At 45.7% G+C, this 14,674-nt stretch overlaps 1 pseudogene; it reads right to left on the bottom strand.

The window, feature by feature from the left end:
* Positions 1-14,674, bottom strand: part of LOC135529085 (BAH and coiled-coil domain-containing protein 1-like) — a 42,942-nt pseudogene that overhangs the window by 22,591 nt on the left and 5,677 nt on the right.

Below are 14,674 nucleotides of genomic sequence, written 5' to 3'. Positions count from 1 at the left end.
ACGCAGACTGCTGACGCACACACACACACACACACACACACACATGCATAAACACAGGCGCACAGACACAGACTCAAACACATGCATACACACACACAGGGCGTGTGTGAGTGAATGACAGCGGAGAGTGCAGCACATGTCCTCTCCACAGTGGGAGCAGTAGCAGAGAATTATAGAACAATAGAACGTCCATAGCTGCAGCGTAAGACACACACACACACACACACACACACCCCCGCACACACCCGCACACACACACACACACACACACACACACACACACACACACACACACACACACACACACACACACACACACACACACACACACACACACACACACAAAGGACAAAGAAGAGCTGTTTATTTACAGTTTCTAACAATCACTTTGGCACTAATTTCAGAACCTTGAGCTCCTTTTTCAAAACTCTAGACACAAAACTCAAAACGGTCTCCACTTCTAACACAGACTGGCCAATGTTTAAAACATTGCATTGTGCATTCATATCATTAAAGAAACCTTGCACTTGCAGAATCATTGGTTCAAATAACTAATTTATCATGAAATACCATAGGACCATTCATTTAGATCACTGTACAAGGACTAGTAGAGAGAATACTACAGACACAGTGGAATCATTGAACAAAATATGAAATTTATTGATGAAATACAATAAAATCACAACATAGGTTTCCTTGAATCAAAGCAAAAATAATTAGCTACAAAAAAATAAAAAACAGTTAAAGGTCAACTGTAGTGTTCCTCACCTGGCTTACTGTAAAACATCACTGCCGTGTTCCTCACCTGGCTTACTGTAAAACATCACTGCAGTGTTCCTCACCTGGCTTAATGTAAAACATCACCTGCAGTGTTCCTCACCTGGCTTACTGTAAAACATCACTGCAGTGTTCCTCACCTGGCTTACTGTAAAACATCACTGCAGTGTTCCTCACCTGGCTTACTGTAAAACATCACTGCAGTGTTCCTCACCTGGCTTACTGTAAAACATCACCTGCAGTGTTCCTCACCTGGCTTACTGTAAAACATCACTGCAGTGTTCCTCACCTGGCTTACTGTAAAACATCACTGCAGTGTTCCTCACCTGGCTTACTGTAAAATATCACTGCAGTGTCCCTCACCTGACTTACTGTAAAACATCACTGCAGTGTTCCTCATCTGGCTTACTGTAAAACATCATTGCAGTGTTCCTCACCTGGCTTACTGTAAAACATCACTGCAGTGTTCCTCACCTGGCCTGGAGAAGGGTGGCTTGTTCGTGAGGGCGCCTATCATATAGCTTCCACCTCCATGTGGAGAAAAATTCCTTACTTGGGTTTTAGGAAAGAAGAGTATGGTGGTAGGTACAGGGTGGTAAATTGTGGATGGGCCTGAAACCATGCTTGCACCATTTGAGCATGGTGGAACCTGACATTATCCCACACAATGACATAGGTCATACCATCAGCTCTACAGACCTGATTTAGCTCATCAAGGATGGTTACATTCGAACAGCGAATCATGTGGCTGCCTGCAACTCAATATATAGACTATATAGAGTAGATATCTTTAGATGTTGTTTGACCAAACATTAGAACGGGCAAGATGCGTAATCTAAGCAACTTTGACCGTGGTATGATTGTTGATGTCACACATGGTGATTCCAGCATCTCAGAAACAGCTGCCTCCTGAGATTGTTATGCACTACAGTCTCTAGAGTTTACAGAGAATGGTGCGATAAACAAAACACATTCAGTGAGCGGCAGTTCTGTGGGCAAAAACACCTTGTTAATGAGAGAGGTCAGAGGAGAATGTCCAGACTCATTCAAGCTAACAGAAAGGCCACAAACGCTCAAATAACAGCTGTTTAAAACAGTGGTGTGCAGAAGGGCATCTCTTAACTTCTTTGGAACTGGGGGGCAGTATTGAGTAGCTTGGATAATAAGGTGCCCAGAGTAAACTGCCTGCTACTCAGGCCCAAAAGGTAGAATATGAATATAATTAGTAAATTTGGATAGATAACACTATGAAGTTTTTCTAAAACTGTTTGAATGATGTCTGTGAGTATAACGGAACTCATATGGCAGGCAAAAATCCAACCAGGAAGTAGGAAATCTGAGGTTTGTAGTTTTTCAAGTCATCGCCTATCCAATATACAGTGTCTATGGGGTATTACACTTCCTAAGGCTTCCACTAGATGTCAACAGTCTTTAGAACGTTGTTTCAGGCTCCGGGTTGGAGCGAGCGGTCGCATCTACACTTCGGTCCGCAGGTAGTATAACTTTTCATTACATTTCATTATAGTACAACGGTTTGATTTGTCTAATCTTAGCAATTTCTTCTTAGCTAGCTACATAGCCGTCTTTGTATCAAAGATAATTGCGTAATTATCGTATTTCGTCGTCCTAACGTAGTCTACACTGCTATCTGCCCAGCAGCTAGCTAACGTCCACTAGCACTGTAGAAACTATTACACTCAACGACTCGATTAGTGTAGTGTTAGCTAGCTACATAGTTGTCTTTGCTGTCTTCGTATCCAAGGTAATTGTGTAGTTTAGAGTGTGTAGACTTAGAGTGATTATCTTAATTTACTGAGGTTAGCTAGCCAGCTACTTGTCGTCCTTAACGTAGGAGTTACTGCTAGCTAGCTAGCCAACAGCTAGCCAACGTCTTCCGATTTGAACTTCAACAACCCGGTCAACATTCCGCCTCGCTCCACAGGTAGTATCACATTTTCATTTCACTTCATTACAGTACAACGGTTTGATTTGTTTGATCGTAGCTAGCTAGCTACATAGCCATCTTTGTATCTAAGACAATTGTGTAGTCTGGAGCGATTTTCTAGGTTAGCTAGCCAGCTATTGTCGTTCTTTTAACGTAACGTTACGTAATCAACACTGCTAGCTAGCCAGCTAGCCCCCGAATAGCAGCACTGTAGAAACTATTACACTCGACGGAACGACTTGATTAGTGTAGTGTCAACAACGTAGCCACTGCCAGCTAGCCTACTCCAGCAGTACTGTATCATTTCAATCATTTTAGTCAATAAGATTCTTGCTACGTAAGCTTAACATTCTGAACATTCGATAAGTGTAGTCCACTTGTCATTCCAATCTCCTTTGCATTAGCGTAGCCTCTTCTGTAGCCTGTCAACTATGTGTCTATCTATCCCTGTTCTCTCCTCTCTGCACAGACCATACAAACGCTCCACACCGCGTGGCCGCGGCCACCCTAATCTGGTGGTCCCAGCGCGCACGACCCACGTGGAGTTCCAGGTCTCCGGTAGCCTCTGGAACTGCCGATCTGCGGCCAACAAGGCAGAGTTCATCTCAGCCTATGCCTCCCTCCAGTCCCTCGACTTCTTGGCACTGACGGAAACATGGATCACCACAGACAACACTGCTACTCCTACTGCTCTCTCTTCGTCCGCCCACGTGTTCTCGCACACCCCGAGAGCTTCTGGTCAGCGGGGTGGTGGCACCGGGATCCTCATCTCTCCCAAGTGGTCATTCTCTCTTTCTCCCCTTACCCATCTGTCTATCGCCTCCTTTGAATTCCATGCTGTCACAGTTACCAGCCCTTTCAAGCTTAACATCCTTATCATTTATCACCCTCCAGGTTCCCTCGGAGAGTTCATCAATGAGCTTGATGCCTTGATAAGCTCCTTTCCTGAGGACGGCTCACCTCTCACAGTCCTGGGCGACTTTAACCTCCCCACGTCTACCTTTGACTCATTCCTCTCTGCCTCCTTCTTTCCACTCCTCTCCTCTTTTGACCTCACCCTCTCACCTTCCCCCTACTCACAAGGCAGGCAATACGCTCGACCTCATCTTTACTAGATGCTGTTCTTCCACTAACCTCATTGCAACTCCCCTCCAAGTCTCCGACCACTACCTTGTATCCTTTTCCCTCTCGCTCTCATCCAACACTTCCCACACTGCCCCTACTCGGATGGTATCGCGCCGTCCCAACCTTCGCTCTCTCTCCCCCGCTACTCTCTCCTCTTCCATCCTATCATCTCTTCCCTCTGCTCATACCTTCTCCAACCTATCTCCTGATTCTGCCTCCTCAACCCTCCTCTCTTCCCTTTCTTCATCCTTTGACTCTCTATGTCCCCTATCCTCCAGGCCGGCTCGGTCCTCCCCTCCCGCTCCGTGGCTCGACGACTCATTGCGAGCTCACAGAACAGTGCTCCGGGCAGCCGAGCGGAAATGGAGGAAAACTCGCCTCCCTGCGGACCTGGCATCCTTTCACTCCCTCCTCTCTACATTTTCCTCCTCTGTCTCTGCTGCTAAAGCCACTTTCTTCCACTCTAAATTCCAAGCATCTGCCTCTAACCCTAGGAAGCTCTTTGCCACCTTCTCCTCCCTCCTGAATCCTCCTCCCCCTCCCCCCCTCCTCCCTCTCTGCAGATGACTTCGTCAACCATTTTGAAAAGAAGGTCGACGACATCCGATCCTCGTTTGCTAAGTCAAACGACACCGCTGGTTCTGCTCACACTGCCCTACCCTGTGCTCTGACCTCTTTCTCCCCTCTCTCTCCAGATGAAATCTCGCTTCTTGTGACGGCCGGCCACCCAACAACCTGCCCGCTTGACCCTATCCCCTCCTCTCTTCTCCAGACCATTTCCGGAGACCTTCTCCCTTACCTCACCTCGCTCATCAACTCATCCCTGACCGCTGGCTACGTCCCTTCCGTCTTCAAGAGAGCGAGAGTTGCACCCCTTCTGAAAAAACCTACACTCGATCCCTCCGATGTCAACAACTACAGACCAGTATCCCTTCTTTCTTTTCTCTCCAAAACTCTTGAACGTGCCGTCCTTGGCCAGCTATCCCGCTATCTCTCTCAGAATGACCTTCTTGATCCAAATCAGTCAGGTTTCAAGACTAGTCATTCAACTGAGACTGCTCTTCTCTGTATCACGGAGGCGCTCCGCACTGCTAAAGCTAACTCTCTCTCCTCTGCTCTCATCCTTCTAGACCTATCGGCTGCCTTCGACACTGTGAACCATCAGATCCTCCTCTCCACCCTCTCCGAGTTGGGCATCTCCGGTGCGGCCCACGCTTGGATTGCGTCCTACCTGACAGGTCGCTCCTACCAGGTGGTGTGGCGAGAATCTGTCTCCTCGCCACGCGCTCTCACCACTGGTGTCCCCCAGGGCTCTGTTCTAGGCCCTCTCCTTTTCTCGCTGTACACCAAGTCACTTGGCTCTGTCATAACCTCACATGGTCTCTCCTATCATTGCTATGCAGACGACACACAATTAATCTTATCCTTTCCCCTTCTGATGACCAGGTGGCGAATCGCATCTCTGCATGTCCGGCAGACATATCAGTGTGGATGACGGATCACCACCTCAAGCTGAACCTCGGCAAGACGGAGCTGCTCTTCCTCCCGGGGAAGGACTGCCCGTTCCATGATCTCGCCATCACGGTTGACAACTCCATTGTGTCCTCCTCCCAGAGCGCTAAGAACCTTGGCGTGATCCTGGACAACACCCTGTCGTTCTCAACTAACATCAAGGCGGTGGCCCCTTCCTGTAGGTTCATGCTCTACAACATCCGCAGAGTACGACCCTGCCTCACACAGGAAGCGGCGCAGGTCCTAATCCAGGCACTTGTCATCTCCCGTCTGGATTACTGCAACTCGCTGTTGGCTGGGCTCCCTGCCTGTGCCATTAAACCCCTACAACTCATCCAGAACGCCGCAGCCCGTCTGGTGTTCAACCTTCCCAAGTTCTCTCACGTCACCCCGCTCCTCCGCTCTCTCCACTGGCTTCCAGTTGAAGCTCGCATCCGCTACAAGACCATGGTGCTTGCCTACGGAGCTGTGAGGGGAACGGCACCGCAGTACCTCCAGGCTCTGATCAGGCCCTACACCCAAACAAGGGCACTGCGTTCATCCACCTCTGGCCTGCTCGCCTCCCTACCACTGAGGAAGTACAGTTCCCGCTCAGCCCAGTCAAAACTGTTTGCTGCTCTGGCCCCCCAATGGTGGAACAAACTCCCTCACGACGCCAGGACAGCGGAGTCAATCACCACCTTCCGGAGACACCTGAAACCCCACCTCTTCAAGGAATACCTAGGATAGGATAAAGCAATCCTTCTCACCCCCCCCTTAAATGATTTAGATGCACTATTGTAAAGTGGCTGTTCCACTGATGTCAGAAGGTGAATACACCAATTTGTAAGTCGCTCTGGATAAGAGCGTCTGCTAAATTACTTAAATGTAATGTAAATGTGGGAGCGAATAAGAGCTGTTTCAACCAGGTGTCTGGCAGAATGCCATGAGCTAAGTCACGCGCGCAGCCGTGAGAGTGAGCTTCATTCCTTTTCATTTCTAAAGACAAAGGAATTCTCCGGTTGAAACATTATTGAAGATTTATGATAAAAACATCCTAAAGATTGATTCTCTACATCGTTTGACATGTTTCTACGAACTGTAATAGAACTTTTTTGACTTTTCATCTGGACTAAGTGGCCGCGCCTTGTGAATTTGGATTTGTGAACTAAACGTGCGAACAAAAAGGAGGTATTTGGACATAAATGATGGACTTTATCGAACAAAACAAACATTTATTGTGGAACTGGGATTCCTGGGAGTGCATTTTGATGAAGATCATCAAAGGTAAGTGAATATTTATAATGCTATTTCTGACTTTTGTGACACCTCTCCTTCTTTGGAAAATGGCTGTATGTTTTTCTGTGGCTCGGTGCTGACCTAACGTAATCACAACGTGTGCTTTTGAAATCAGACACTGTGGCTGGATTAACGAGAAGTTTATCTTTAAAATGGTGTATAATACTTTTATGGGGGACGCTACCGTTATATCCCAGAGAAGTTAACGTACAACACAGTGAATAATTCAGGCTGTTGTGAAGGCAAAAGGGGGTCCTACGCAGTACTAGATGGGTGTACCTAATAAAGTGGCCGGTGAGTGCACAGTCAAATATGAAAACATGGTCTGGAAAAGTGGTACATGGGACCATAGAAACAGTGTCTGATAAAGAGTGATGTATGAAATATTACATCCATAGATAATGTAGTCCAGTCGGTTCATGTTCCACGGTCATTGGTGTCATTGGACCTCGTTATCCTGAAACGTTCATGATCTCAACATGGAATATTGTTCGTCAGTTTCCATAAAACTATGCATTAAGAGTAACGCAACAGTTACTTATCATTTTGAGCAGTTGTATCAATTGATAGTTAGATCATTGTAATGAAATGAATAGACAGTCATCGCAGATGTAATGTGTGAATTGCATTTTGAAATGGTAATACTTTGATGTTTAGTTGTGTAATTTTGAACAGGTGATTTTAGTTCAATTATCTTAGCTTTATGTGTATTGTATCCAAGCAACTGGAAAAAAGTGTTAGAGTTTTGAAAAATGTGCATTTTGATCAGTGGTTGTGAGTTTTGAAAAATGACATCAAGTTTTCCCAAATTAGTGCCAAAGTGATTGTAAAAAAACTGCAACAGCACATACAGGCAGAGGAGTAATAATCCCAGTGAATCAGAGGAAGAGGTCTGTTAGCCTTCTCACACTATGGTGCCCACCTGAACCGCACTGTGCTGCTTCAGCAACAACTATGGTGGATGGGTGACCAGTCCAGTAGAGCTTCATTCTGAGTGGTTTGGTTGGCCTGACGAAACGTATGGCCTACAGTCTACAACATCTCACACACACAGACACTCATTCACTTACTGTAGATAGGGGGTTTGCTTTTCACTTTCACAAAACATACATGTACAACTGTATACAGCCCCATGGAACATGTTGTAAGATTTCAGAGAGAGAGGGGGAGGAGAGAGAGAGAGAGGGAGAGAGAGAGGAGGGGCAGACAGAGCTGTCTGTCAGGTGCACTAATTGAGAAAAAGTGACAGAGTGATCGAGACACCGAGAGAGAGGAGAGGAGAGATGCTTGAGAGAGGAGGGGCAGTGTGCAGAACAGTTGTGGATCTCTTCTCTTCAGGCTTGCTAAAGGAAAGGATGCACACGCTCAGAGATAAAGAGAGGGAGGGGGAGAGAGAAAAGGAGAGAAAGAGAGGGAGGGGGAGAGAGAAAAGGAGAGAAAGAGAGGGAGGGGGAGAGAGAAAAGGGGAGAAAGAAAGAGAGGGAGGGGGAGAGAGAAAAGGGGAGAGGGAGGGGGAGAGAGAAAAGGAGAGAAAGAGAGGGAGGGGGAGAGAAAAGGAGAGAAAGAGAGGGAGGGGGAGAGAAAAGGAGAGAAAGGAGAGAGAAAAGGAGAGAAAGAGAGGGGGGGGAGAGAAAAGGAGAGAAAGAGAGGGAGGGGGGAGAGAAAAGGAGAGAAAGAGAGGGAGGGGGGAGAGAGAAAAGGAGAGAAAGAGAGGGAGTGAGAGAAAGAGAAAAGGAGAGAAAGAGAGAGAGGGAGAAAAAAGAGAGAGAGAGCTGAAACAAAATAAGGAAAGGCTATAGCTACTGTGTGTGCTATAGTGTGTGTGTGCACATGGATTCATGCATTTGTGTGTGTGTGTGTGTGTGCATCTGTGTGTGTGTGCATCTGTGTGTGTGCACGTGCATGCATGCATATGTGTGTGTGGGTGTGTGTGTGTGTGTGTGTGTGTGTGTGCGTGCGTGTGTGTGGACAGAGATACAGTATGAGGCTGTCGTTGTGTTTGGCACAACTCAAGCAGTAATTTGGACAGAGGCCAGCTGGCAAAGGGCAAATAAGGGTTTCCTTCTTGTCTTGTTTTCCATATTTCCCCTTTTTATTTCTGGGTCTCAGTGTGATTTTCAGAGGTTTGAAGTGAACGAGAGAAAAAAACATTCAAAACCTCAATGGACATAATCCGTTTAGCCACGTGGAACTAATTTATCGAAGCACTTACTCTCACTCTCTCATTCTCTCTCACACACACTCTCTCTCTCACACGTACTCTCTCTCTCTCTCTCTCTCTCTATATATATATATATATATATATAGTCGGAAGTTTACATACACCTTAGCCAAATACAACATTTTTCCTGACATTTAAGTTAAAAACTCCCCGTCTTAGGTCAGTTAGGATCATCACTTTATTTTAAGAATGTGAAATGTCAGAATAATAGTAGAGAGAATGATTTATTTCAGCTTTTATTTCTTTCATCACATTCCCAGTGGGTCAGAAGTTTACATACACTCAATTAGTATTTGGTAGCATTGCCTTTAAATTGTTTAATTTGGGTCAAACGTTTCGGGTAGCCTTCCACAAGCTTCCCACAATAAGTTGGGTGAATGTTGTCCCATTCCTCCTGACAGAGCTGGTGTAATTGAGTCAGGTTTGTAGGCCTCCTTGCTCGCACACGCTTTTTCAGATTGAGGTCAGGGCTTTGTGATGGCCACTCCAATACCTTGACTTTGCTGTCCTTTGGCCATTTTGCCACAACTTTGGAAGTATGCTTGGGGTCATTGTCCATTTGGAAGACCCATTTGCGACCAAGCTTTAACTGATGTCTTGAGATGTTGCTCCAATATATCCACATAATTTTCCTACCTCATGATGCCATTTATTTTGTGAAGTGCACCAGTCCCTCCTGCAGCAAAGCACCCCCACAACATGACGCTGCCACCCCCATGCTTCACTTTTGGGATGGTGTTCTTTGGCTTGCAAGCTTCACCCTTTCACCTCCAAACATAACGATGGTCATTATGGCCAAACAGTTCTATTTTTGTTTCATCAGACCAGAGGACATTTCTCCAAAAAGTACGATCTTTATCCCCATGTGCAGTTGCAAAACGTAGTCTGGCTTTTTTATTGCGGTTTTGGAGCTGTGGCTTCTTCCTTGCTGAGTGGCCTTTCAGGTTATGACGATATAGGACTCGTTTTACTGTGGATATAGATACTTTTGTACCTGTTTTCTCCAGCAAAAGGTCCTTGCGTACTATTGTTTGTACAGATGAACGTGGTGCCTTCAGGCATTTGGAAATTGCTCCCAATGATGAACCAGACTTGTGGAGGTCTACAATTATTTTTTCTGAGGTCTTGGCAGATTTTTTATGGAATATCTACATAGACGTACAGAGGCCCATTATCAGCAACCATCACTCCTGTGTTCCAATGGCACGTTATGTTAGCTAATTCAAGTGTATCATTTTAAAAGTCTAATTGATCATTAGAAAACCCTTTTGCAATTACATTAGCACAGCTAAAAACTGTTGTGCTAATTAAAGAAGCAATAAAACTGGCCTTCTTTAGACTAGTTGAGTGTCTGGAGCATCAGCATTTGTGGGTTCGATTACAGGATCAAAATGGCCAGAAACAAAGACCTTTCTTCTGAAACTTGTCAGTCCATTCTTGTTCTGAGAAATGAAGGCTATTCAATGCGAGAAATTGCCAAGAAACTGAAGATCTCATACAACGCTGTGTACCACTTACTTCACATAACAACGCAAACTGGCTCTAACCAGAATAGAAAGAGGAGTCGGAGGCCCCGGTGCACAACTGAGCAAGAGGACACGTGCATTAGAGTTTCTAGCTTGAGAAAAAAAAATCTAGCTACAATAGTCATTTACAACATTAACAATGTCTACACTGTATTTCTGATCAATTTTATGTTATTTTAATGGACAAAATTTTTTGCTTTTCTTTCAAAAACAAGGACATTTCTAAGCGACCCCAAACTTTTGAACGGTAGTGTATATACAGTGCATTCATTTACATTACATTTACATTTACATTTAAGTCATTTAGCAGACGCTCTTATCCAGAGCGACTTACAAATTGGTGAATTCACCTTCTGACATCCAGTGGAACAGCCACTTTACAATAGTGCATCTAAGTCATTAAGGGGGGGTGGTGAGAAGGATTACTTATCCTATCCTAGGTATTCCTTGAAGAGGTGGGGTTTCAGGTGTCTCCGGAAGGTGGTGATTGACTCCGCTGTCCTGGCGTCGTGAGGGAGTTTGTTCCACCATTGGGGGGCCAGAGCAGCGAACAGTTTTGACTGGGCTGAGCGGGAACTGTACTTCCTCAATGGTAGGGAGGCGAGCAGGCCAGAGGTGGATGAACGCAGTGCCCTTGCTTGGGTGTAGGGCCTGATCAGAGCCTGGAGGTACTGCGGTGCCGTTCCCCTCACAGCTCCGTAGGCAAGCACCATGGAAAGTATTCTGACCTCTTGACGTTTTCCACATTTTGTTACATTACAGCCTTATTCTAAAATGGTTTAAATTGTTTTTCCCCTCCTACATCTACACACAATACCCCAAAATGACAAAGCAGAAACAGGTCTGTAGAATTTTTGCAAATATAACAAAAAGTAAAAACTGAAATATTACATTTACATAACTATTCAGACACTTTACTCAGTACTTTGTTGAAGCACCTTTGGCAGCGAGTACAGCCTACAGTCTTCTTGGGTATGTCGCTACAATCTTGGCACACCTGTATTTGGGGAGTTTCTCCCATTTCTCCCATGTAGATCCTCTCAAGCTCTGTCAGGTTGGATGAGGAGCATCGCTACACAGCTATTTTCAGGTTTCTCCAGAGATGTTATTTCGGGTTTAAGTCAGGGCTCTGGCTGGGCCATTCAAGGACATTCAGAGACTTATCTTGGCTGTGTGTTTAGGGTCACTGTCCTGTTGGAAAGTGAAGCTTTGCCCCAGTCTGAGGTACTGAGCGCTCTGGAGCAGGTTTTCATCTAGGATCTCTCTGTACTTTTCTCCATTCATCTTTCCCTCAATCCTGACTAGTCACCCAGTCCCTGCCGCTGAAAAACATCCCCACAGCATGATGCTGCCACTACCATGCTTCACCATAGAGATGATGCAAGGTTTTCTCCAGCCATGATGCTTGGCATTCAGGCCAAAGAGTTCAATCTTGGTTTAATCAGAACAGAGAATCTTGTTTATCATGGTCTGAGAGTCCTTAAGTGCCTTTTGGCAAACTCCAAGTGGGCTGTCATGTGCCTTTTACTGAGGAGTGGCTTCCGTCTGACCACTCTACCACAAAGGCCTGATTGGTGGAGTGTTGTAGAGATGTATGTCCTTCTGGAAGGTTCTCCCATCTCCACAGAGGAACTCTGGAACTCTGTCAGAGTAACCATTGTGTTCTTGGTTACCTACCTGACCAAGGCCCTTCTCCCCTGATTGCTCAGTGTGGCCGGACGGCGTCTCCAAACTTCTTCCATTTAAGAATGATGGAGGCCACTGTGTTCTTGGGGACCTTCAATGCTGCAGGTATTTTTTGATGCCCTTCCCCAGATCTGTGCCTCGACAGAATCCTGTCTCGGAGCTCTACGGACAATTCCTTCCACCTCATTGCTTGGTTTCTGCTTTGACATGCACTGTTAACAGTGTGACCTAATATAGACCGGTGTATGCATTTCCAAATCATGTCCCAATCAATAGAATTTACCACAGGTGGACTCCAATCAAGTTGTAGAAACATGTCAGGGATGATCAATGAAAACAGAATTAACCTGGGTCTTCAAGCAAAGGTCTGAATACTTATGTTCATGAAGGTATTTCTGCTTTTATTTTTAATACATTTGTGAAAAAAAAACTAAAAACCTATTTTTGCTTTGTCATTATGGAGTATCGTGTATAGATTGATGACAAACATTAATTTAATCAATTTCAGAAAAGGCTGTAACGTAATTAAATGTGGAAAAAGTCAAGGGGTCTTGAATAACAGCCGCAGACCATTATTCATCCTCCATCAAAAGAGACATCCCTCTAGTGGTGTGGGGGCTGTGCTTTGGCAAAGTGAGTGGGGTTATATCCTTCCTGTTTGGCCCTGTCCGGGGGTGTCATCGGATGGGGCCACAGTGTCTCCTGAACCCTCCTGTCTCAGCCTCCAGTATTTATGCTGCAGACGTTTATGTGTCGGGGAGCTAGGGTTAGTTTGTTATATCTGGAGTACTTCTCCTGTCCTATCCGGTGTCCTGTATGAATTTAAGTATGCTCTCTCTAATTCTCTCTTTCTTTCTCTCTCTCGGAGGACCTAAGCCCTAGGACCATGCCTCAGTACTACCTGACATGATGACTCCTTGCTGTCCCCAGTCCACCTGGCCGTGCTGCTGCTCCAGTTTCAACTGTTCCTCCTGTGATTATTATTATTTGACCATGCTGGTCATTTATGAACATTTGAACATCTTGGCCATGTTCTGTTATAATCTCCACCCGGCACAGCCAGAAGAGGACTGCCAGCCCACATAGCCTGGTTCCTCTCTAGGTTTCTTCCAAGGTTTTGGTCTTTCTAGGGAATTTTTCCTAGCCACCGGGGCTTCTACACCTGCATTGCTTGCTATTTGGGGTTTTAGGCTGGGTTTCTGTACAGCACTTTGAGATATCAGCTGATGTACGAAGGGCTATATAAATAACTTTGATTTGATTTTGATCAAACTTTACAGTTCGCAAAATGCATTGGGGCAGGTAGTGTTCTCCTGGCATCCACCAAACCCAGATTCATCCGTCGGACTGCCAGATGGTGAAGCGTGATTCATCACTCCAGAGAACACGTTTCCACTGCTCCAGAATCCAATGGCGGCGAGCTTTACACCACTCCATCCGACGCTTGGCATTGTGTATGATGATCTTAGGCTTGTGTGCGACTGCTCGGCCATGGAAATCCATTTTGTGAAGCTCCCAACAACAGTTATTGTGCTCATGTTGCTTCCAGAGGCAGCTTTGAACTGAGGACAGACGATTTTGACGCGCAACGTGCTTCACTACTCAGGGGTCTTGTTCTGTGAGCTTATGTGGCTTACCACTTCTCGATTGAGCCGTTGTTGATCTGAGACGCTTCCACGTCACAATAACAGCACATAGAGCTCACCGGGGCAGCTCTAGCAGGGCAAACATTTGATGAACTGACTTGTTGGAAAGGTGGCATCCTATGACGGTGCCATGTTGAGAGTTACTGAGCCCCTCTTCCATTCTGTTGCCAAAGTTTGTCTATGGAGATTGCATGGCTGTGTGCTCAAGTTTATACACCTGTCGTCAACAGGTGTGGCTGAAATAGCCAAATCCACTTTTTTGAAGGGGTGTAGACATACTTTTGTATATTTATATATCTTTACACCCAGATCCCAACAGCTCCTCCCCTATTCCACCTCTCCCTCTCACTGTGTTCCTACGAACAGCCCTCCTCTCCAGACCATCTCTATATGGTTCCCAGGGAATGAACAACAGACCAGCTCCATATGAAAATGTGTCAGAATCACAGCAACATGAGAGACAAAGAGACCGTGCGCCAGAGAAATGTAGCTGGAGAGACAAGAGAATCTTAGAACAAATACCAGCTCACACATACACACACAATCTCATGCACGAACACACACACGCACACGCACACGCACACACACACACAGTATGCTCTGTGCTGCTGCTGGTGGGATACAGCCGACAGGCCGACACCCGTAGAGAGAAGGCAAGGAGCCTGGGTAATTGTTCCCGCTCATCATTTTGATGAGTTGCTTTTAATGCAAAACAGTAAAAAGACAACATGCAATTATGTTGAAGACAGAGCAGCTGAATGTGGTTGATGAACAGTCTGGATTCAATCAGGATCTTAATGCATTATGTACAATTAAACTGCAGTCTGGTTAATGGCCTCCACTGCAAACTGAGTAATAATCCTAGTCATTACCACCTCCATTACTTTTATTGGACTTGGCATTATAATCGTCCGACTTGTTAATATTATTCTGTTTTCCAGCTCAGAAATCTCCCCGT

The sequence above is a fragment of the Oncorhynchus masou genome, unplaced genomic scaffold, assembly GCF_036934945.1.
Source record: "Oncorhynchus masou masou isolate Uvic2021 unplaced genomic scaffold, UVic_Omas_1.1 unplaced_scaffold_1088, whole genome shotgun sequence".
Taxonomy (NCBI): domain Eukaryota; kingdom Metazoa; phylum Chordata; class Actinopteri; order Salmoniformes; family Salmonidae; genus Oncorhynchus; species Oncorhynchus masou.
Note: the sequence above shows the minus strand (reverse complement) of the source record. Positions and strands in the feature narration are given on the sequence as shown.